The sequence below is a fragment of the Phoca vitulina genome, unplaced genomic scaffold, assembly GCF_004348235.1.
Source record: "Phoca vitulina isolate PV1807 unplaced genomic scaffold, GSC_HSeal_1.0 scaffold25, whole genome shotgun sequence".
NCBI lineage: Eukaryota > Metazoa > Chordata > Mammalia > Carnivora > Phocidae > Phoca > Phoca vitulina.
In genome coordinates this window covers 40,250,267-40,276,130 of record NW_022589728.1, presented here as the reverse complement: position 1 = coordinate 40,276,130, position 25,864 = coordinate 40,250,267, and the positions used below count along the sequence as shown (strand labels likewise).

At 43.6% G+C, this 25,864-nt stretch overlaps 1 long non-coding RNA gene across 1 annotated transcript in view; it reads left to right on the top strand.

The window, feature by feature from the left end:
• The window catches only part of LOC116643079, a 64,130-nt gene extending 39,112 nt beyond the window's left edge, over positions 1 to 25,018 (top strand). The window contains exon 4 of the long non-coding RNA XR_004301480.1: positions 24,780 to 25,018. This is a non-coding gene — a long non-coding RNA (uncharacterized LOC116643079). The remainder of the gene's footprint in view (positions 1 to 24,779) is intronic.
• Positions 25,019 to 25,864: the final 846 nt, after the last annotated feature.

The following is a 25,864-nucleotide window of genomic DNA, read 5'->3' as shown; positions in this document are numbered from 1 at the left end:
TGGGATCTCTGAAAATATAAGTAGGGCCACATTTCTTCATAACTAGACAAGCTTATAACCCCAAGGGTGTATGCATTGTCCGTGCCTTGCAAGAGAGGTAGATGTAGACTGTGTCATTAAAACCAATTGCTACCACATACCCAGGGCTGTCTGGGGACTAAGAGAATTGAGGATTTATTTAAAACTGGGAGAACAGAAGAGTTGGCACCTGTAGGAAGTCTTGCCAGTGCAGTTATGTTAATGTCATAAATATTTCAGTAAAATCAGTGGTTAAAAGGATATCAACATTGACCTAATTGGTTGTAAATGAGGCAAAACCCAGAGACTGCCAAGAATCCTTTTAAAGCTGAATTGGATATACTTTTTGTTTCAGCTCATTTTCCCCAAACCTCTTTGTTGGGGCCAGCCAAACAGGAAGAAGAAATATAGGTAGGATAGAAAGAGGGTGCTCTTGTTGTCATCATTGTTGTCATCATGATTACTTTTATGTTTTTTCTGTGTTTGTGTGTGAGTGTGGTGATACTTCAGATAATGTTCTTCTTAATTAGATGGACCAGAAGAAAGAAAGCTAAGATAGTTTCCTTTTCACTAGTTTGATGTAATTGACGGAGGGAGACCAAGAGAGAGATTTCCTACCTGTGCCTAAAGCCAAAGATACAAAAACGGAGTAGAGAGATGCCACTGGTAGAAAAAGATAACAGAGCCAAATTTTACCATGTTGAGCGGGTGCTATTGTGGCAGGATCGTTTATTGAGATATGGCCCGTGTCTTGCTTTCCTGTGCCTGAAGAGGAGGTGACCACTCCTTGGGTCACTTACTCAGGGGATGTTTGGGCTGGGAGGGAGCTTCACTTCCTGTCTTTGGTGAAAGCCTAAACTTGTTAAGCTGATTATACTAAAGTGTCCTGGAGATCAAGAGAGAGAGAGAGTAGAGAGGTAAGAGAGGGAAGAGCAGGAGAGAGGAGAGATCCTCTAGAACTGGGCAGGATCTTGGCGTAGTGGATACGTTCTCTCACAGTGGGCCTCGAAGGGAATGGCAGCATGGAAGACTGGACCCTAGGTGCAGGGTTTGCTAGTCAAGCCAAGGATCCCATGTGTGTTTCCACCCAGGACTCTTGGAGTCACTGACCCCATCTGACAAAGTGAGCCTGGGCCATAAAGCAGCAGCTGTGCCCATATGGATGGGAGATTGGAGGTCTGACTTTGTGTTCTGGGCACATGGGTGCCTCTCAGGTTTCCATGAGATCCTAGAGAGGGGAGGATGTCCAGAATGGTGAAAGGTCAGAGAGCGTAACCCACTTGCAAGGTGATAACTTATTACTGTTTCATGGATGCTGGCAGAAATATACTTCTGGGTCAGAGACGAAGCAGCAACATTCACGGAAGTCATAGCAGCCAGAGCCCCATTATTTTCGTATTGCCTCTCTGAGCCGCGGTGCTCGGAGGGTGCTGGGACAGGAGCCAGATGATATCTGCCCGTGCACTTGCTTGCATTATGGGAAGAGGAACCTTGAGCTTAGGAATGCTAATCTTCGTAATGGGCAGGAAGCATGTGTGCCCTTTGCTCTGCAGACGGTATCTCTATATTCCAACGTTGTTTGCTACAGAAAATGTCTTTGAGAAGATGATCTGGAACAAAGGGCAGTCAGTACCACTGCTCACCAGATGTGCAGAAACATCAAAGACACACGGAGAATTGTCTCCCAACAAAGAGGACATTCCGTAATGACTGAGATTAAATTTCTGCTTTGTAATAGGGACTTGAAGCCAGATTTAATTTGGTTAAAAGAAAATAAAGAACATGACATTTCTTAAAAATAGTCCACGGAATACATTTTATACCTACTGTGCTATTACCTACCAACCACAGTGCCAGGGCATTATGTGATTTATCTCATGAGCATGGCTTTTGGAGTCAGACAGATCTGAGTTCAACCTCTGGTCATCCCCTCCTGAGGAGGTCACTTAACCCTCAGCCTCAGTTTGCTCACCTTTGAACCAGGAATAACAATTTCTGCCTTGAAGGTGGTGTGAGAAATCGATGCAATGATGCCTGGAAAGAGCTTAGCACATCGCCTGGCATAAAATAAATGCCAAATGTTTGGGAGCTATGATTTAAGGCATATAATGCATAACACTAAATGTGTGTGGCAAATGGGGTAGTCGAAGGTCGGAAAAGAGAGAAGGACTGTTTTTCAAGTCTTTTGTCTTAGTTCTGAGGTTCTCATTCTTTTGAATTGGAAGGCCTTTTGACTGGGCACTTGCCTTTGAAGAAGATTCGAGTTTCCTGTACTTGCGTCCCTCACATCTTTGAGTTGGTGTAAAATATGGAAACATTATTGCTTTGCAGAGAAAATCAGGGCTAACGACAGGAAGACCTGAAAAATCCAGGCTGACCCCAAAACAAACTCTTAAAACAGTGAACCCAGGCTAGAGGCCATGCAAGCAGGCCATGAATGGGTTACCACCAGTGTGACTAAACAGTGGTGCCCTCAGCTAGAAGGTAGCTAAAGAAGGTCTGAGGTGACCGGAGGCCCTTCTCTGGTCCAGTCGTCTTTGACTGGGAACATCTGTACAATACAAGAACAAATCTTGTATGTATAGCATGGTGACTATAGCTAATAATACTGTATTGTATATTTGAATGTTGCTAAGAGAGTAGATCTTAAAATTTCTCATCACAAGAAAAAAATTGTAACTCTATGTAGTGATGGATGGTAATTAGACTTATTGTGGTGATCATTTCACAATATATATAAATATTGAATCATTATGTTGTACACCTGAAACTAATTTAATGTTTTCTGTCAATTGCATCTCAAAAAAAGGGAGCAAATCTTATGTTTTATGTGTGCCATGATGTGTAAATGGTTGGGAAGCACTGATTTAAGGATTGAGAACTTCGGGTCCATGTTGGGGAAGATTGCAGAGGTAGAAGGTGATGGGGAAAGTATCCTTAAAAAGCTAAAACTGAATTTAAGATTTATCAAACCCAAGCAGGGAGAGGATAAGTGAATCCCAGGAGTCCACGAAGGCCAGTGATTTGCCATGGAGTCGCTCATGTGGAGTTGCCAGTGCAGGAGGGTTGTGTAATGCCCTGGATCCTATAGGAGGAGCCAGCTGTCAGGTCCCAAGAACCTTGGAGTTTGGAAGTGGAAATTCTACTTCTGCCAGTGGGTTTGGGGCCTGGGACTTATTTGTAGGGCAAGATACTGCCACTTACAAAGCAGAAACCTCCTTACCTGGGAACTAGGGTGCCAATGCCAGAGTGAACCTGGAAACCAGAATAAAGTCCTATCAGCTGCCCAGACTAGTAGCTCAAGGCTCCTTGTCCATCCTCAATTTAGGGCAAGTGGACAAGTTTGGTGCCCAAGGCTGGAGTAGCGCCAGGTTTTAAAGTAAAGGCTTAAGTGGATTTAGGTTTGAATGTTAGCAAGGAAGCCAGGCAGGGAGCCAAGCAGACCACAAAACCACCCTCTCTGTAGGGCTCTTGCGGCTGTGGAGTCTGGAATCCACCAGCTGACCACGTCCCGCCCCCATATCAATAAATAGCTTTGTTCTTTGCTGGAGCTCAAGAACACTTAGGTTCTATTCTGCCACATCAGATCACAAGATTTTTTTCTTTTTAACTGAGTGGGTTAAGTAATAAGCTCAGATAATCACGCTCAGCCCTTGTAGCAGCATTTGAGTCATTTATTAATGCAGGGACATTAAGCTGCTCTATTATAAATACAGGATAATTACCCAGATGATGTGTGAAGCTCTTTCCAAATTTCTTTTCTTTATTTAGTCCAACACAAGAACTAACATATGGTGCCTTTGCCATGAGTACATGTGGATGAGGTCAATTATGAAGAAAGCAAAAACTGATTGATAAGTGGGTGTGGTTTCAAGAATCAATCCATCAATAAAGACATTAAGGCCTTCTTGTATGATTGGAACTAGGTATTGGGGGCCTAGGGACAAAGAAGTAAAATCTCTGAGCGTATCCCCCAAAGGATTTCTAAACCGGCAGGGAAAGGAAGGCTATGCTGTAGGAGTCAGGGTGGGTGAGAATTTGGGAACCCTTGGAGGTGCTTGGGAATGTCAGCCACATGCTGGAGGAAGGTAGGCATGCACAAAGACAATAGTTCACATCTCTGATTTGTATCTTCTCTTTAAGGTGGGGAGGGCTCTTTAAAAAAATTAAGGGTTCACTCCAATGTAAGGAAGGTGGTTGTGGAAAGAGGCAATCCTGTAGAGAAACAACAGCAGCAAGAAAAAGAAAGCAAATCTTTGATTCACAGCTTTGATGCTTTTTGAGAGAGTCTGAATGATAGGACTAAGGTCGGTGCTAAGAAATTTTTTTTTTTACTTTTTTTTTTATTATTATGTTATGTTAATCACCATACATTACATCATTAGTTTTTGATGTAGTGTTCCATGATTCATTATTTGCGTATAACACCCAGTGTTCCATGCAGAACATGCCCTCTTTAATACCCATCACCAGGCTAACCCATCCTCCCACCCCCCTCTCCTCTAGAACCCTCAGTTTGCTTTTCAGAGTCCATCATCTCTCATGGTTCATCACCCCCTCCGATTTCCGCCCTTCATTTTTCCCCTCCTGCTATCTTTTTTTTTTTTAACATATAATGTATTATTTGTTTCAGAGGTACAGATCTGTGATTCATCCATCTCACACAATTCACAGCGCTCACCATAGCACATACCCTCCCCAATGTCTATCACCCAGCCGCCCCATCCCTCCTACCCCCCACCACTCCAGCAACCCTCAGTTTGTTTCCTGAGATTAAGAATTCCTCATATCAGTGAGGTCATGTGATACATGTCTTTCTCTGATTGACTTATTTTGCTCAGCATAACACCCTCCAGTTCCATCCACATCGTTGCAAATGGCAAGATCTCATTCCTTTTGATGGCTGCATAATATTCCATTGTATATATATACCACATCTTCTTTATCCATTCATCTGTCGATGGACATCTTGGCTCTTCCCACAGTTTGGCTATTGTGGACATTGCTGCTATAAACATCGGGGTGCACGTACCTCTTCGGATCCCTACATTTGTATCTTTGGGGTAATACCCAGTAGTTGTGCTAAGAAATTTAGAACATTTCTTACCCTATAAACTTTCTGTTTTTTGTTTTTTTTTTAATTTTTTCCCCCTCCATGGTGATTATGAGTATGTTTGGGTGAGGAAAACAAATTTCAGGAGATTGGGGCTGGTGGCCTGTTAATAACAGGAACTGTAAGAGTAAGCATTCAGCTGTTTGCTGTGCTGCTTGTACCGGAATTTCCCTGTCACCCTCAGAACTCTGCCTTACCCCTCACTTGGGGGCGAGGGAAGAGGATGAGAGAGCTGCATCTCACATGGGTATGGATATGGGCTGGAGAGCAGAGTGTGAGTGAAAGAGGCCAGACAATAGAGGTCGAGAGACCTCACTGAAAGCAGGCAGTCCAAGCAAAGGGAGACTCAGGAAATAGAGTTCTTTTGAGAGGCCTGAGATCCTGCGGTGATGTTAATTCATGCTTGAGCATTTTTTTAATTTTTTTTAATTAAAAAAATTTTTTTATTGTTATGTTAATCCCCATACATTACATCATTAGTTTTAGATATAGTGTTCCATGATTCATTGTTTGTGCATAACACCCAGTGCTCCATGCAGAACGTGCCCTCCTCAATACCCATCACCAGGCTAACCCATCCTCCCACCTCCCTCCCCTCTAGAACCCTCAGTTTGTTTTTCAGAGTCCATCGTCTCTCATGGTTTTTAAATTGATGCTAAGCCTGTCCCACCATCTTTGCCTCCTCAGTGCCAGCAGGTTTTATGGGGATATTTAGGTAGCTGGCATTTGGCTTGTAAAGGCCCCCGTGTTTTATTTTGTGGCAACAAGGAAGGGGTGGGTACTGTAGAGACTGTCCAAATCTACAACAAACGTTTTTGGGGAAAAAACCTCAAAAGGATGGTATAGAAGGGCAGAAAGGTAAGCTGACCTCCCATCACCATGGTCTGCGGTGGAGAGGAAAAGGCAGACTGCCATGCAGCTTAAGAAATTGTCCTGGCTACCTGTGCAGTTTCCACAGAGAGCAATCACCGTCGTGTGCCATCTACTCCCAAAGAAGGGTAACACATCGTTATAAATTCAAAGAAGAGGGTGAGTGGAGCCCCCATAGCTTCTTGGAAGAGATCAGGCTTCAGTTTGATTAGAAAGAGTGAGAGGGCTTTGGCTGGACAAAGACGAGAAATAATTTAATACTAGCGTCCATGTGTCAGGCTCGTGCTGTTTTACATACGTCACTTCATTTAATCTTTGGACAGTTTTCTTTTTTCTTTTTTTTCTTTTTGGCCAGCTTGTTTGTGTTTTATTGACGCCAGTGCTCGGGCTCGGACCGCTCCGCCCGCTGCTTGGTCCGCAGGTGCTCTGCGTGCTTGTTCAGCCGGCGGCGCCTGGCACGGGGCTTCTGGGGCCGCGGATCCAGGGGCTTGTGCCTCTTAACCCTTGTAGAATTTCTCGTGTCTGGTTGATGACGGTGAGACCAGGGGCCACGGGTTTGCGAACAGCTGGGATCTCGGAGAGCTTGGAAGCCGCGCGGCTGGGACAGGTCCTCCTTCAGGTCCTCCAGCTGTTTAAGCAGCTCGTCCTTCTTACCGCCAAGGTCTCAAGCCTTAATCTTGGCCGTGTCCCCACAATCTGGTGCCGCCGCCGCCGGCGGGACAGCTTATTTAACGCATGAACAAATGAGGTGGAAAGAGATGTTTTCTGATAAGTGATGGAGCTAAGTTTCGTATCTAAGAACCTTTAGTGCCCAGGAATGTTCTTAGTCACTACACTCTGTATTTCTTCAGGTTGGACTGTGTAGTTTTAAACTGGGGACAACACCCCCCTTCTGGAGGCTATTGTGAAAAGTGAGGAAGGGGGAAATTTAGGGTTGTCACATGAGATTATCAATGGAGATTCTGTGAGAATTTAGCGGAGGGGCCTGCGTTGCAAAACATTTTGCAATATGTGAGTAGTCCTACACTGTGGAGAATTGCCCCAAATGCTGATAGTTCTACTAAGAAACGCTAAAAAGCATAAATGCAGTAGGTAAGGCAATGGGAAATGGGAATTGCCAGCAATAGGGGACATAGAGGGGCTGAATGGAGACTTGTCTAATCCGTGTACAGACTCAGACCCGGGAGAAAAGTTTGTTTGCTTCTGAAATGTTCCAAGCCCCTTCCCATTTCTGCTGGCTGGTCCTTTAACTTAGCTGGGTTTTGCTTGTTTGTTTGTTTTTGCAGAGCTCGTTCTTGTTCTTTAGGTCTCAGAGCAAATATAATCTTTTCAAGTTGGTCTTTGCAAACCGCTGCTCAGTTTATTTCAGCATCCTTGTATTGTCATTTATTGCTGTGTAACAAATTTCTCCCATATTCAACAGCTTAAAACAATAAGCCTATTTGTCTTACATTGTCTGTGTGTCAAGAATCTGGGAGCTGGTGGTCTTGATGGAAAAAATCCGTGTCCTAAGATGGCCGACCGAGCCAGCGAGAGAGTCCCAGTCCTTGACCTGGGGCTCTTCCGTGTTCTTCTCCCTGCTCTGCTTCCCTCAAGCACCAATCCGGGTTCTTTTCTCTGTCCCGCCTCACACATGCGCCAAAAGTGCCAAGTATGCGGAAGTGTAAGTGTATAAATTGCCCCCTTTGTTTGTGCTCGGGGTTCAGACCTTTGGAGACCACTCTCCTCTGAGCCCACCAGCGTTAAATAAACCTCCTAGCCTCCAAGATCTCTGGGTGCCGCTTGGTTCTTCCATCAGGTGATCCAGTCCAGGTTCCGTAACATTTGGTTCCCTGACTGGGAAACCCAACCTCGCTGGCCCATTGTTGCCACCGGTCTGGGGGCAATGGTGGGGCGGTGACGGAACAAGGGATCCTAACGGAGAAGGCGCTCCCTGCCTAATTTTCGGCAGTCTCCCGTCCCGGTCGCCTTGGGCTGGCCCTGCTCCGCTGTTCCCGCCGAACTTGAGGAGACTTGGCAGGTGAGGACCTGGTCCCGACATCAGATTCCAGTAAGTCCTGGGGCTCCAGGACCCAGACAGACCCACCCCCATTGGGGTGGAAGGGGAGTCTGATCACCTCTCAGAGACCTCTTAGAGGTCTCACAGGTAGGGATTCCCAGGGAGGTAATGTAATAACTTCTGGAGTGTGAATGTGCGAGTGAACGTGCAGTCCGACCTGGCTTGCTCAAGCGGACTGATTCTGTGACTCCATGGGCGGGCACCCTTTAAGGTCCCCAGAAGCCTACAGAGTCTCAGTGGGCCTGTCTGCAGTTTCATGGTGAACGGCATACAGTCTATGGTGGCATTGGAATAGTTTCCGAACGTAAGTCACAACGTTGAGAATTTCAGAGGAAAAGACTTTCTTGAGTAATAATTTTTAAATCCAAGGACACAATGTCTAGAAACATGTTTTAATACTAGTGGGTACACAAATAACATTCAGACTTGTCTCCAAGGGGTACTGTTCCATTGTCCAGCGAAAGCAGAAGATGGATGCCTTTGCCCCATACCTTGGTTTCCTCCTCACCCAAGGGAAAAGAGAACTAGGGCTGGAGAGGAAAAGGGTCATCATCTCCCTGCCACAGCCCCAGACAAAAAGGGGCCTATGAGAATTCCTGGAGGCTGCAGGATTCTGCCGCATCTGGATCCCTGGGTTCTCGGCAATAGCAAGACCCCTTTATGATCTCTTAGGGGGACCAGATTGAGAACCCTCTGCCTGGACTGAGGAAGCAGAAGCTGCTTTCACAGAGATAAAGACCGCCCTGGGGCAGGCTTCAGCCCTGGGCCTACCAGTTGTAGAGAAACCCTTCAATCTCTTTGTGCATGAAAAGGAAAAAATAGTGCTCGGGGTACTCACCCAGACTGTTGGACCCTGGCAACATCCAGTTGCTTACCTGTCAAAGAAGCTGGACCCTGTGGCAGCGGGATGGCCACCGTGCCTCAGGGCACTGGCAGCCACGGTCTTACTCATCGAGGAGGCGGACAAACTTACTCTGGGGCAAGGACTTAACATCAGGGTCCCTCATGCAGTTGTGTCCCTCATGAACGCACAGGGACACCACTTCCTTCCCAACTCTCGGCGAGCACAATACCAAGGGCTCCTCTGCAAAAACCCACGGGTCACCCTCAAAACAGTAAGGACATTAAATCCAGTAACCTTTCTCCCCACGGAAGAGGGGGGAACCAGACCATGACTGCTCCAAGGTGACTGATGAAGTCTACGTGAGCCGTCCAGATCTGCGGGATCAAGCCCTAAAGAATCCAGAGCTCACGCTGTTCAGTGATGGCAGCAGTTACCTACAAGAGGGTGCCTGAAGAGCGGGTTATGCAGTAACCGCAACCACTGAAGTCCTAGAAGCTAAGGCATTACCAGCTGGATGGTTAGCACAATGGGCTGAGTTATATGCTTTAGTCTGAGTCCTCACCCTCGGGGAAGGCAAGCGAGTCAACATCTATACTGACTCTTGGTATGCCTTCGCTACTGTACATATGCAGGGAGCCATCTACAAGGAAAGGGGCCTCCTAACCGCCGCAGGAAAGGCTATCAAGAACAAGGAGGAGATACCGGGACTCCTTGAAGCCGTGTGGCTTCCAAAGGAAGTAGCAATCCTGCACTGTAAGGGACACCAGAAAGGAGATGACCCCATAGTGTGGGGAAATCGTTGGCAATTGAGGCAGTGAAGACCGCAGCCAGTGAGGACATGGACAGAGCCCCTTCCCTTACCATGGCCCTAACACCCCCAGAAGAACTCTCTCCACCTAGTTACATTGAAAAGGAAAAGGAATGGGCCATGGCTGAGGGGGCCACCCTGACTGAAGAGGGATGGTGGATGATGCCGACGGGCACATCTTTATTCCAACAGCAACCGGAGGGCATCTAGTCAAGGAACACCACCGACTCACTCATCTGGGAAAAACTGCATTAGAAGCCCTTCTCAAGAAGCACTACGACATCAGTCAGCTGCCAGCACTGTACCGAGCAACGAGTGAACGACGCATAACGTGCTAAAAATAATGCTCGGTCTGCACCAGGATCCCTGCCAGGTGTCCCGAGGATGGGAGCAACCCCCTTCGAAGATCTAGGGGTAGACTTCACAGATGTGCAGCCGAGCAGGGGCTTCAGATATCTCCTAGTGATAGTATGCACATACTCTGGGTGGGTCGAAGCCTTCCCGACCAGGACGGAGCAAAGCCGGGAAGTAGCTAAAGTCCTCTTGCTGGAGATCATGCCCCAGTTCGGCCTGCCATTAACAATCCATAGTGACAATGGACCCGCATTTGTGGCAGACATTGTACAGGTCTTGACCAAACCTCTTATCGTCACTTGGAGACTCCACACTGCTTACCAGCCCCAAAGTTCAGGGAAAGTAGAGTGAATGAATTGCACCCTCAAGGGAACCTTAGCAAAGTTTTGTCAGGAGACTAACCTGCCATGGCCAGATCAGCTACCCCTAGCTCTCCTGCGTGCTCGGTGCATGCCTGGGACATCAAGTTTCTCCCCATTAGAATTAATATATGGACGGCTTCCCCCGTGCTTGGGAATTCTTCCAGGAAACTTGTATCAGGTTGGAGATAAAGGGATAAAGGAGCAGCTTCAGGCCCTGGGGGCCACCCTAAACAAATTACAAAAGTACACCATCGAGAGGGCCCCAGTCTCCTTAGGGCCTCAGGTACACTCACTCCTTCCAGACAGGGGACTCAGTTTGGGTCAAAGATTGGAAGAAAGACCCCCTCAAACCGCAGTAACAGGGCCCCACACTGTTGTTCTAACCCCCCTACTGCCCTCAAGGTGTCAAGGACCCCGTGGGTCCACCACTCCAGAGTGAAGAAAGCTCATCATTGGGACGAGGAGCCGTGCCAGTGGAGAGTCCAGCTAGACTTCACGAACCCGCTCCAGCTTCACCTTCGACGAGACCCCACCGACCGATGGACACCTGCTCACCTTGGTCCCTGGCTCTCATCGGCGTGGTTTCCCTCATCTTGGGAGTCGGACTCTACACTGTTACCCCTCCTGACTGGACTTTCCCCCAGAGGCTTACTATTGTCATTGCTTATTGGGTGTCCCTAGGGTGTATTACTGCACTTACTTGTCCACAGGTTTCATTTGCTGTCAAGTTAGCCATGATGGCTCCCTCTAACTAATGTTGTAGGCCCCACTTTTACTGGCCCTTTGCTGTCTACTCCTAAGCGCATTTCACCATGGTTTTCCTGGCCCCGGTCAGTCCTGGTCTTCTGCTGCCTGGTATGCTGTTCCTCCACACTGCCTCTAGCTTGCCCGGCCCAGCAAGGGGGGCAAACTGTCATATCACCATTACATGGACTTTCCAGCTTATCCCCCTCAATCCCGCACCAGTGCCGCCACTGACTTCTTCCACCTGGGATGGGCACACACCAAAGGTTAACCTCCATTCTGATGGATGCCAGCTTCTTGATATCTCCTGGGAACCTCATAGACGGTGTTCCTGCCATGGCCCTTAGGTTACTGGCTGGTAGATATCTACATCTGTGGGGGCCCTACGCCTCAACAGCCAAACACCTGCCCTCAGTTCTGCTTGCAAGCCTGGGGATGTGAGTCATGGGTGGCGACTTGGCGGGGAATGGAGCGATGGTCCACCAGGGGGTGGCACCTCAAACAGCGCAGTGACATCGGATTTCCCTGTCACGCAACACCACCCCATCCTCTTGCTCTAACAATCACTGTATACTGCTCACCCTCTCAGTCTTAGAACCCAATGCCACATCATGGGCTACAGGAATCATTCTCCTGTTGGGCCAATATCACCCTATGGGAACTGACCCCATGGCCAAATTTATTATTAAGTCCCTGTTCACTCCAAGCCTTACAGTCAACCCCCAGAGTCAGACAGAAAATAACTCACCCTGGCGCATCCCTGGGTCCCCCATACACACAGTGCAAGCATCTATAGCACAATTGTTAGGTATGATTAACGCCTCCCACCAAGCGCTTAACCACTCAAATCCACCCCTAGCGTCTGACTGCTGGATCTGTATAAAGCCCGGTCCCGTCCTATACCTAGGTGTCATCCTCAACCAATCTACTGTGTCACCTCCCATCTCGACACCAGGGACCTCAGATTATCCCTTTCTGGCTCCAGTACTGCTGTATGGCAACTCTTCCTCTCCCATCATGGGCCACAGTTGGGTCTGTGCGCCTAACAACACTTTTCTGGCTTGTGATCAAGGTGTATACATCTGCATCACCCCACACAATCAATCATGCACGCTTTTCAGTTTCTTACCCGATCTTTCAGTCCTCCCCGGGAGCAATGCCCCACTCATATGGAGACCTCCTATCCGCCCTTGACGCTCCCCCACGGCCATCCCTCTTATTGCGAGCCTGCTGGCTGCATCAGGTGTTGCCCTCGGCGCCACTGGCGTCAAGATGTCTCAGGTTCAGTACCAGGGGTTAACTCAGCAACTCATGATGGACTTTTCCGCCCTCACTCAGTTGGCCCTGGCCCTGCAGCGCCAACTGGATTCACTGGCCTCAGTGGTCCTCCAGAACAGGCGCGGGCTTGACTTACGACTGCGCAGGGGGGCTCTGCCTCTTCTTACAGGAGGAATGTTGTTTCTATGCTAATGAGTTGGGGGTGGTCCAAGAAACTCTGACCCAATTACAGGAACGAGTGCATCGTTGGTGGAAAACACTCCAGCGGACAACTTGGTGGGATGCCCTCTCACAGTGGTTCCCTTGGTTCGCCCCCCTCGTTGGCCCCCTCCTATTGCTTCTCCTCATAGTGGCATTGGGTCCTTGTATTCTTAATGCCCTTACTAGGTTTATCACTACTCAAATTGCTAAAATCAGACTCCAGTTACTCCTTACTCACTATGGCCCCATAGAAGATGAAAATGATGCCCTCTAAACTAGGTGTTTAAAGGGGCATCAAAGTGGGGGAATAATGGGGAAAATCTGTGTCCTAAGATGGCTGACCGAGCCAGCGAGAGAGTCCCAGTCCTTGCCCCAGGGCTCTTCCAGGTTCTTCTCCCTGGTCTGCTTCCCATGTGCACCAATCCGGGTTCTTTTCCCTGCCCTGCTTCGCGCGCACACCAAAAGTGCCAAGTATGCAGAAGTAGAAGTGTATAAATTGTCCCCTTTGTTTGTGCTCGGGGCTCAGACCTTTGGAGACCACTCTCTTCTGAGCCCGCTGGCGTTGAATAAACCTCCTATCCTCCAAGATCTTCGGGTGCCCCTTGGTTCCTCTGTTGGGCGATCCAGTCAGGTTCTGTAACAGTCTGGCTCAGGATCTTTCATGAAGTTGCAGTCAACTTGTTGACTGGGGCTGCAGTCATCTGAAGGGCTGGAAGATCCACTTCTAAGACTATTCACACTATTTTTGTCAGCCTTCAGTTCCTTGCTGGCTCTTTGCTACATGGGACTTGCTGTAGGCTTTCTGAGTGTCCTCAATATATGGCAGTTGGCTTCTCCCCCCGGTGAGAGCATGAGAAGGTGAGCAAACAGAAGCCACGCTGTCTATTATACCCCAGTCTTGAAAGTGACATATGATTACTTCTTTTGTGTTCCATTGGTCAGTCAGACCAACTCTGTCAAATGCGAGAGGGGACTACACAAGGTGTCAATATCAAGAGGAGGGGTCAGTGGGGGCCCTCTTGGAAGCTGGTGACCACAATCCTGCTTATTTACTTCATAGCACTTGCCCCAATCTTGGATTCTTTATCTGTTTACTTGTTGATTGGTGATCTCTTGCCCACTAGCATGAAAGTTGCACTAAGGCAGAGACACTTACCCGGCTCACTTTTGAATTTCCAGCCCCTAGGAAAGTGTTTGATACAATAAATGTTGTTGAAAGAATGAATATGTGAGTGAACCCCATGGTAAAGTACAGGAAGTCCCTAACCAGCATTCATTTCCTCTGTCTAACTTTGTTTTTGTCACATTAGTTTGTGATTCTGTTAAGAATGACGTAGATCACTGACTGGACAGAGGCAGGAGCGTGATACAGATGTCTAGTTTTATTTTTGTTTTTTTACTTGATAAATGGTTTAAAAGAATTAGCTATATTCTTAGTCTTTCTTTTTCATTCTGTCAAATACATGTTCTAATAATAAAAATTATGTCTGGTATAGTACATCATAGTTTCAAAATTGCTTTCACATTCTACCTTTCATTTGATCTTAATGCCATGTTCAAGTTGGTAGAACTTGTATTTACAGATGAGGTATTGGAACTTGGAAAGGTCAGAGATTTACCAAAGGGATATACTTTGTGGGTAACATGGGGACCTAAAAAAAGCCTCTGTCTCCAAATCAAGGACACTGTCCCTGAGCCCAGATTGCCTTTGTTTAATGCTTATATGATACTTCTCTCATGATAATTTTTTGATAGTCTTATATAAAATGATATTTTCAGAATAGCTATCTCAGAATAACTGTCTTTCATAAGTGCATGGACTGTTTCTTGTACACCAGGGTGATTGTATTAACTTACCATTATGGCATGGGCTTTGCTTATTTTATTTAATTTAGTTATCATTTATTTGAGTGTCTGCTGTGTATACCAGCACTGTGTTACGTGCTGCATATAAAAAAGGTGAATAAAATATGTGCCATGATTTTAAAAAATGACCTTTTTTTTTTGTATTTTATTTTCCTAATTCTAAAAACAACTTAGGTGTTTTTCAGAATTTTTGAAAAATATGGAAATGTGTAAAGAAGAAAAAAAAAATCTCCCATAAACCAACCAAATGTTAACTACCATTAACGTTTGGAGTATTTCCTTCCAGTGTTTCACTTATATGCATAGGTACATGTACATGTATATGTCAATATGTACTTTCCTATATTTTAATGCAAGAAAAAAATCACATTAAAATTTATTTTTTCTCATCCCATTAAAAAAAGACTTAGTCCCTAATTTACCTGGTCTTGGGCTAGTTAACGACTCCCTTGAGGTTGTAACAGACCCCAAGGGCTTGTACAGTCTGGGAAATTTGGGAGGGCTTCTGGTCTTCAGTCCGTTGTGGTCTCAGCCCTCATAGACCATTCAGTGGTGGAGGCTCCTGAGTGTCAGGGCTCACAAGGGACTGTTGAGACCCCAGATCTCCAGGACCCATGCCTTCCTGTAGGGCACATTGAAGAAAGCCAGGGAGCAGAAACCCAGGGCTTGACTCCTCCCATCCCAGTCTTAAAAAATCTCTCTCCCCCTCAGTCTCTAACATCCTTTAGTCATCCCCTTCCACAAAGGTCCACCTTGCTCACTCTTGCTATGCGACTGGAATACCATGGATGTTAACTCCTTTTTGGAGCAAACGAGTGTCCAACCTCACAGACCTTGCTATTCTTCTGTGAGAGGAGAGGGGGAGATCACATTTCTATCCTCTTGCTAATGATTAAGCAAAAGAAAAAAAAGACAAGATGATAATTTATTAATTACACATGCTACTTTCTATATTTCTCTCTACCTATATTTAAATTTAAACGATACTGCACATAGTTTTGTATCCTGCTTTTTAACTTGATGCCATATCATGAACATCTCCCACATTATCAAATATATAATATAAAACAGGATTTTCCTACTTTCTGATGTTCCAAAGAGTTCTGAAATCAACATTTTTGAACATAAGTCTTTGTTCAAACCTTGTAATCATTTTTCTGCTCTTAAAGAGTTCATGTCTGACTTGGGAATGAGAGGAAGACAATGAGAGACAGAGTTTTCATGTAGGTGGTGAACTGGACAATGGAGATAGACTACCAGGCACAAAATGGGTCAAACATGGGGGCCACCTCAGCATGGGTGACAGATTTGCTAAGATGTGTTTAGACGTGCTTCCTTAAATCCGCTGACAGTCAGTGGCATAGATTTCAGATCTGACCCTGAAAGAGTGGTGTGGTTTAAGGCCTTACTACTCAGTGTGGCCTCAGACCAGCAGCATCAGCAACGCAGGGTGGCTAAAATGTGGAATCTCACACCCTACTCCAGACCTTGATAAATTGTAGTTAGCATCACTATTATCGCATCCTAAGTCTTTGTGTTCCAACCAGCTGATAGGCATGCATTTTTAGCTTACAGCCTAATTTCCCTTTCCATCAACACAGAGCCCACGTTTGAAAATGCATGAGCAGTTATTGCTATTATGATGATGACTATTATTACTATTACCTTGATTTTATAGTGCATATTTTCTTTTAAGAGCCAAAAAGGCTTAAGAAATATTATATCACTAATCCTTATAACATCACTGTGAAATAGGTAGGTGGCAAATATAAACAAGTATCAATATTATGCTAAATCATACTTAAGTATATGGTGTGAAATCCTGAGCGATCTAATGAAAGCAATATCCTTTTGCGGCTGGTGAAGTATTTTATGTTTTTATCTCTTATGTTAAATCAGTGAGGGGTAGGGCTTGGTGACCTATTATGTTTTTCTCCATCTCTCATTTAGATAATGTTCCTTTCTCATTTATATGAAAACGTTTAGATTTGTTTTTGAAAAATTCTAGGCCCAAAAGAAATTTTACAAACATGACCTCAGCAACGCATGTATATAAGGGAAGCAGAGATACTGAGAATTACCAAGTGGAACTGAAATCAAAGGCCGTAATTGAATCCAGTGACCTTCTATATTGAGGCGTTTCCAGCCTGAGTCCAAATCGTCTTTCCATCTTGCCAGTTAGTATGCCATATTAGTCCTCTCCAAACTTCCATCATTTGTTCATCACATTCACTAATTCTACTTTTTATCTTTAAAAAGCAACTAATTTAAGAAATCTTAAATAAATTTTCCCTAAAAGGAATATACTAAATAATAATAATATATATATATATATATTATTATTTTTTAAAGATTTTATTTATTTGACAGAGACACAGCAAGAGAGGGAACAGAAGCAGGGGGAGTGGGAGAGGGAGAAGCAGGCTTCCCGCCCAGCAGGGAGCCCGATGTGGGACTCGATCCCAGGACCCTGGGACCATGACCCGAGCCAAAGGCAGACGCCTAACGACTGAGCCACCCAGGCGCCCAAGGAAATGTTATATTACCACTGCAAATGGAAGACCAGTAAAATCCTACTTGGTATCAAATAAAGTAACACTGAAAACCAACATCGTGAAAGCAAACAATGTTGTTAAATTCCAGTCTGTAGACTTTGGGCCTGAGGCTGGCTCTCTTTGTGAAAACGAGAGATTCAGGGAGTGGTGTGAAAGATATATAGGCACCAAACCGAGATTGTCTTCTTGAGGCAATTAGGAGAATTAACAGAGTTAGTAGGAGATTATTTTCCTGACTTTCTAATTCAGTGTTATTTGATGCCTATATGTGTACCACTCAAAACCATTTCCCTTCACTCCCATAGTTTTGAACATTAATTCTCAAGCTGTAACCAGTGCAGGCTCCTCACAGTTTCACCCATTACTCCTGCTTCCTTACAACAAAATACTTCCTGCTGTGGGCCTTTGTGAAGCTTCTCCCATCTGCTATGACTTCGCCTTTTCTCTGACCATCTGAATCTTACAGCCTTTGAGACTGATTTTAAATTCCTCTTGGTGAGGTTCCTTGATTTCCTGGGCTTGTGGAAATCTCACTGTTTTAAAAATTCCTTTTGCCATACTTGGTTCATATATTTTTTTAAGATTTTTTTTATTTGAGAGAGAGAATGAGTGAGAGAGAGAGCACGAGCAGGGGGAGGGAGAGGGAGAAGCAGGCTTCCCGTGAGCAGGGAGCCCAGTGCGGGACTCGATCCTAGGACTATGGGACCATGACCCGAGCTGAAGGCAGACGCTTAACCGACTGAGCCACCCAGGCGCCCGTACTCAGTTCATATTTATCACACGCCAACTCAGTGGTTGAGAATCTTCTTGTGGGAGAATCTGTCTCCATTACCAGCTAGCTGGTAAGCTTTCTGTGGGCAGCATGGCGTCTTAGGCTCCTTCTTAGCATGATGCCTTACAGGGAGCAGGTGCTCAGTCAGTAACTTGATTATTTGGGACAGAATTTCTCTGAACTGGCTCTATTTGTGGTTTGAATATCCATGTGCTAACTGGGGCTGTATGTACAGTAGATTGATAGCTTTGAGGGTTCCTGTTTCACCTTGTCACTCTGTTCAGTGTTGCTCCAGCTGTAGAAACTTTTGGCAGCCTGTAAGTGAGAACACTAAGTTCCAATTTATTTCTGCTTTGACCTGGAAGTTATGGTTTGTGCTATTTGTGACATTCTTAGGGACCTTAGGAAAGCCTGTCTAACTCAGAGAAGGTAAACTAAATTGAATGGAAACTTTGGGTTTGGATTCAATCTAGTAGCCCAATCATCTAGAATTCATAGAAAGCATTCCAGGAAGAGGCAAGAAAACCATCTTAAGCCACCTGACACAGTTTTCATTATCCAGTCCACCAGATCATACTTCTTTTTTCAGTGTGCAATATTTTTCAGGCTCTCTCTACCATGATATGATTGTTTTTCAATTGAATCCTTTCTTTTGGACTATGTTTGCCAGGTTAATTAATTGCATATGTCTCAGATCCTGATAGGTAATTGTTTCTAAGATTTGGATGCAATATTCCCCAAAAGATCACTGAATTTACAAACAAGTTGTTACTGCTAAAATCTTGGTATTTCACTTGGGTAAAATGGAAAGTACCGAGATCATTATCTAAATACTGATAAACTTTCTCTGTTTGAAATCTTTCCATTGTGTATGGTTACGCTTCATATGACTTGTAAGATACCTGATGGTTGTGAGGACTCTTTCAAGAATATACTCTTATTTCAAAGGACTTTCCTTCGTCTGTGACACTTTTCAAAAACGGCTACAGTGCATTTTAAACAACACAGAAAATTATTATAAAACACTGGAACTCACATAGGAACCAGAGATGTCAAATCCAAACGAGTAAATCCATAGTCCCTTCTTATTTTTGGTTAGAGGTGTTGAGATTGCATTTTCATGGCCTTTGTAAAATTGTCAGTAACTGTAGGACTATTAAGGGGTTAATCCGTTTCATTGACTTAAATATTCCAAACCACGATGAAAACATTTTTGCACCTAAGAGGAAAGATTGTGGGTGAAAAACTGAAGATACATGATTTATCACTCCCCTCACAAATAAAATTTATTCATTGCATCCACCAGCCATCACACAGATGGTCAGAAAATTGGCTTTGTGTAGGGATGTGGATTCAGGCATGAATATTAATATGAGACAGATGTAAACGCATATTAATATGCATTTGCTTTGCATGGACTGACATTACAATATTTTCATTAAAGAAACTGCATTTGAAAAGAAAGTATAGGTCACCTTTTACAAAGCATAAAATTGTATGGTAGAATATATTTGTTGGCTCTGGAAAACTACTGTTGTTAAGAAATGGAAAAATTAATGTTGAATCTGTGGTCGGGTGTTTACAACACAGCAAAAGAGGCATCAGAAAGATTTCACTCCTCTGGATTACAATTAAACTCTATTTTCGAACTTCAGCCGTGTGGGGGGGCAGGCTGCCACTCAGCAACCTAGGAAGCAAAGCCCTGTTTGGAGATGATACATGGACAAGTATAAATTATGAGGACTCTGAGATAAGCTAAACTATCAAGAAAGATCCATTCACATCCTAAGACAAATTTTCAGTGTGCGGTTGCCATAATGGCAGTGATTCATAAAAATATAAGATTTATGCAGGCATGGTACTTTGGGAATTTTTTTTTTTTTTTTTTTTGGTGCGGGACAGCGTTTATGCTCACATCAGCGCCAGCATCTGTGCTGTTAGTATCTGCTTATGGTAGCATTGTGCTTCCTTCCCAAGTGGAAGGAGAGAACGTGACATTGTAAAAAGCTATTCACATGCTTGCTGCTTTGTACTCACAAACCATTCACAGGGTGTTTTGCCACTAAAATATTGCTTACTGAAGAGAACAGCAGCTTTCTTCTGTTTGCGGATCCCTTTAAAACTGCTGTGTTGGCTCTTCAGACAAACATGATTACATCCCAGCACACGAACATGCAAGTTAATAATTATAAATGATCTGTTATTGATTATTCACTTCAGCAACTTCACTAATCCTTACAGAACCTCCGTGAAGCTTCTGAATTCCATTCTCCAACCCTCCTGTCTCCCCACCCCCCAGACTTCCTCATGCCTTTCTAGCTGGCCGTTGAAAAAATTCATCTAGAGGTCCAAGAGTGTGTCCAAAAACAGAGTTGGAATCCCCCCCCCCCACCCAACCCCAGCACTAGCATGGATTCCTGGAGAGAGCATGGAATCTGGTCTGGGATCCGGAAGCTTTGGGTTCAGATCTTGATTCTGCTTCTCACTGGCCTCATGATTCTAGGCAAATAACTTTTCTGAGCCTCAGTTTCTTATGGGTAAAGAAAAGGCCACTTTCATTTGGTCGTTTGGCATATTACTTGTGAAAACTTACGGGAAATTGCTAGCATGTCTGGCACATAGTAATTTCTCAGTTCCATTTTCATAGTTTTCGATTTCTTTTGCTGGCCCAGCCATTTTTCCAATCTCTCTGTCTCTTTAGTCAGCTATTATCCGTTCTGTTTCTTACTCATCTTCACTGTCGTCATTCTGCTTTGGCCTCGCTTACACTTCTCCTGGTGTACAACCATTTGTAATACAATGGTTTTGTACCTGGTTTTCCCATGTACTCATCAACCGCGGGACAAGTTGATTTTCCTAAAGCATAGCACTGATCAGGTTTCTTCTTTGTTTAAAATCCTTCAGGGGTTTAGCATTACTTACCAAGCAAAACCCAAATCCTTTGTTGGCAGGCAAGGTCTCTTTTTGCTGAGCCTCTAATCTGCCCCTTTAGGCCAATCTGTCTTCTTCTTCTTTTTAAAAAAGATTTTATTTTTAAGTAATCTCTACACCCAAAGTGGGGCTCGAACTCATGACCCCGGGATCAAGAGTCACATGCTCCGCCGACTGAGCCAGCCTGGTGCCCCCAGTCTCTGTCTTCTTGTCGTACTTCTCCTGGACTGCTTTTTCCAAACCTGCTCTCACTTTCCTGCCTTGTCCTTGCCTGGATTCTGTCGGGAAGAGCGTCTCTCTGTAGAACCACCTGGTGCTCCTTTCCCAGGAATATTTTCCTCAGAATACCCGTAGCATTTGGCTTCAGTCCAATAAATGTTTGTTACAAAGTTTATTTGACAAATACATTTTTCGAACTCGAATTCATTCAGCCTTCAGCTCTTTCATGTGTCCATTCTACAGATGAAGAAGCTGAGGCACAGAGAGGGAGTAACTCTCTTGGTCATAGAGCTGGTAAGTGACAGATTTGGGATTCCAACCCAGGTGGTCTGGCTGCAGGCTGTGTTATTAGCCACATGTATTCTATACCATGCGCTTCTCAACTTCAAAATTTTTAACATTTCATGTGTGTTCCTGCTAGTCCTATTCCTGTTAATGTACTGTTGCAGTTCTCTACCAAGCTTTCCTTTTTTTTTTTTAACAAGAGATTATTTGTCTAGTTTATTGAATCATTTAGCCTTTTCTACCATGTTTGAGTCAAAAATTAAACCAGTGGTTGTCTGAAAGGGTTCTGGATGAGCAAAGCTATTTGATAGTGGATATCTATCTATCTATCTACCTACCTATCTATCAGATATTTCTTTATATATTTATGTGTTATATTTCTTTTAGGGGCTGATATAAAACATTTCCACTCTGGTTCCATAATCCTTATGTATCAATTATACGTATTTTTTTTTTTAAAGATTTTATTTATTCATTTGAGACACAGAGACAGAGATTGAGCATGAGCAGGGGGAGAGGCAGAGGGAGAGGGAGAAGCAGGCTCCCCGCTGAGCAAGGAGCGCAATTCGGGGCTTGATCCCAGGACCCTGGGATCATGACCTGAGCCGAAGGCAGACGCTTAACCATCTGAGCCACCCAGGCGCTCCTATACATGTTGTTTATATATTGAAGATTTTCAACAGGATGGGATGTCTTGCATTAAGCAGGCCAAGAACATTCCCATGCCTCTAGGCACCCGGTGGTTTCTAGGTGGAAAACAAGCCTGTTTTTCTCACTGCCTTATTTCCAGTGTCTAGCATATTGCCTGGAATATGGCTGGTAAACAAATGCTCAAAGAACCATTCTATTTCCTCATGTTGTTCTAAGTACTCTTAGTAATAAGTTATTTATATGTTAATTTATTCCTTCATGTTTGTTATGATCACCCTTGGTGTGGTTCCTAAAGTTGCAATACAGAGTTCCACATGTAGTCACTTCCAAAGAAACAAAGAAATGAATCTTTATTTCCCACTTGAGGGTGGCTGGGTGTTATAGCAAATGGAGCCCAGGGTGATTACAGAATATATTTAATAGGTCCCTTGATCCTACTTCTCTCCACGTCTGAAGGCATCAGTTTTTTTAAAGCAGGGGTGCTTAGTCAGGGGCACACATACCCTTTAGGAGATCCATGGATGGACTTCAGGGTCTAGGAGATTGCTAAAATTGTGTACATAATTGTATATGAATTTTTTGGGGGAAGAGGTCCATAGATTTAAAAGAATAATTTATATTATTCTTCTTTGCCTTTTAAATGATAAAGTAATATGTTCATACTGTGAAAAATTCAAACTGTACAGAATATCAAGTAAAAAAATTCAACCAGCACAGAAGCATATCAAATAATAAGTTAGAATTTGTTTTTTCTTCACTTTTCTCTCTTTACATCTTCAATCCCTTAATCTCATAAGAGGATCATACCATGGTTCTATTTGACGACTGACTTTAATAATACAAAGTTATATTTCCATACAAGTACATATAGACCAGCCATTTTGAAAACCTTTATTTTGATATAATTACAAATTCACATGAAGTTGAAGAACATGTATAGAGAGGTCCGGCGTTTCAGGACCAATGGTAATATATCGCATAACTATAGTACAGTATCAAAACCGGGAAGCTGACGTTGAGGTCTACAGAATTTATTAACATTTTTCCAGTTTTACCTGTCCCTGTGTGTGTGGTTCTTTGCAGTTGTCTTATGTACTATGCATGACCACAATCAAGGTACGGAACTGTCTGCAATCATAAGGACCTCTCCTGCTACTCCTTTGATAGCCGCATCCACCTCTCTGTCTGCTATCCCTAATCCCTGGCAACCACTTATCTGTTGTTTAGCTCTATAATTTTGTTATTTCAAGAATGTTATATAAAGGGAGTCATACAATTTGTAGTCTTTTGAAATTTGCTTTTTTTTTTTTTTTTTCACTCAGCATAAGTCCCTGGAGATTTATCCAAGTTGTTGAGTTTATCTGTGGTTCACTTCCATTTATTGCTAAGCAGTTTGTGGTACAGGAGGTTGGTGCCACAGTGGGTTTCTCCATGTGCCCACTGAAAACCATTTAAGTTGTTCATGGTTTTTGGCTATTGTGAATAAAACTGCTATGGACACTAGTGTACAGGTTTTTGTGTGGAAAAGTCTTCATTTTTTAAAAGATTTTATTTATTTATTAGAGAGAGTCAGTGAGAGAGAGAGCGGGGGGCAGAGGCAGAGGGAAAAGCAGCCTCCCCGCTGAGCAGGGAGCCTGACACGGGGCTCGATCCCAGGACCCTGAGATCATGACCTGAGCCGAAGGCAGACGCTTAACCGACTGAGCCGCCCAGGCACCCCCAAGTCTTTATTTCTTTGGGATAAGTGCCCAACAGTCAGTGCAATTGCTGGGTCACATGATAAGTGCTTGTAGTTTTATTAAGCACTACAAAACTATTTTGAGGTCTGTAGCTTTATCACAGGTTATCAAAGGGAACCGTGATCCTAAGAAGGCTGAACCAACTTGACATGACCCACATATGGTCTGTGACCCAATTATTTGCTCCAAATTGTCATGTAAGGAAACTTTTCTTTTCTCATTCTTTCTTCTGTTACCTCATAGGCACTTCACACGAAACCTTCAGCAATGTTTCTTTGAGGACATTCCTTATTTACAACCCTGGTCCTAGGACTCCTCTAACTTCTATTCCTCCGCAGTCTTTTCAGTGCCCATTATCTCTAAGAGGAATCAGCAACAACTCTTGCTCTCAGGGATTTTGACTGCATTTACCATACTGTTCTTATTTATTTACATTGTCGACACTTCATCTACTGATTGTCCGTGTCTGCTCTGTTAATCCTGTGTCTTATAGACAATTAAGTCCTTTCTACTTACTCTTGCACTGTGTTTCCAATATTCCCTCTACCACATGTCGGCTGGTCTTCACAACACACTGGATGCTCGAGGCCAGTGGATTATTCTTTCAGTGCACTGAGTCCTTCAGCTGCTTTCAGTGGAGGGCTTCAGCTCGGAAGGATCAATGGAGCTTGTTCCCAAGCCCGTTTTCCAGATGCGTTTGTTGTTGAAATTATGTAAATTGATTAAATATTATGTAAAGTGGTCATATATAGGTGGGAAAGAAAGATATTGTTTTTATGAAAACTTAAGTTGCATGTTTAGAAAGTCTTAAGGAATTCACTAAACAAGTTGCAGTTCAATTTAGTGTGGAGGAAAATCTAGAAGGATTTTGCCCTTAGACTGTTTTACAAGTGTCTGCATGTTCTGTTTCTTGTTAAAGAAAGTACAACTGGAAATTATAGATACATTATGGGTGTGGTTTATGCAGGAAAAAAAGGCTTTGCACTATTTCATAAGCTTGATGAATGTTCATTTGTATATTTTAAGTTACTGAAAATATGTAAGGTATGTTTGTATCACTTTAGGACTCCCCCTTTTAACGGATATTTTTGCTTATGTAACTAATTCCAGGACTGAGTTATGTGGGAAACGCAGCCTGCAACAATGTGATGGCATTTTGCAGGTAAGGAAACTGAAATTTACAGAGATTATGTAACTTGTCTTCTTTTTCCAGAGGATTAATGATCCCCCAGTGGATATTGCAAAACTAGGATTGGGTATACATGTCATGTGTTGGGAAATTGCTTGATCCTATATCAAGGTTTTTTTTTTTTTTTTTTTTAAACCTTTATGTAATATGCATATTGGCGCCTGAAACCATTATTGATAGTGATGATAAATTTAAAACACTGTGACATTGTAATTAAAATACTTAAGAATGTTGAGTGAAAAAAAGCAGGTTACAAACTCTATTTATAATATAAATCCAGTTTTGAGAAGAAATATATATATATCCAATTTTGGGGAAAAATATATATGCTTTAGATTAGCATTACTATCTAATACACATCTTCCACATAAAATAGACTGACAACATTTTTACCAAGTCTTAATGATTGTTTTTCTTTCTGAGTGGTAAGAGGAGAGATCATTTCTTTATTTTGCTTTTCTGTATTTTAAAAAATTGCCTCTAGGCATACATAATATTTTTATGATCATTTAAAGTGTTCTGAAAAACCAGTCATAGACTTGATTTTTTTCATTCTCCTTCACCTTAAAAAATATGCTGACTGGTCTATTATTACAGTCATTTTAATGCTGGTGGCATGGGATCAGGGGAAGTGAAGGACTCTTCCACAATATTTTCCTTTTGTCTGGTCTTCTGGACAAATCGCTTTAAAAAACAGGCCCACATTCTGACCTGCTTTTCTCTGATACCTGACAATTCGTCTCAGATGTTTCTCTCCTGGGTCTACCAATGTCTTATCAGTGCTGCGTTCTGAAGAATTGAATGCAGTATGAGTTGATTTAACAGAGCTCTGTCATCCTCGATCTCTATTATGTCTAAGATTATAAGAAGTCTCCTGTCTTGTGACCTGGAATGGCCCTGCTAGAATGAATAATTCACCATCTAGGCTTCTGTGAGAGTCACCTTATCTATGCCTTACCTGTTTTTAATGGAAGTTTTCTAACAAATGAAAAAATATGGGTAAATA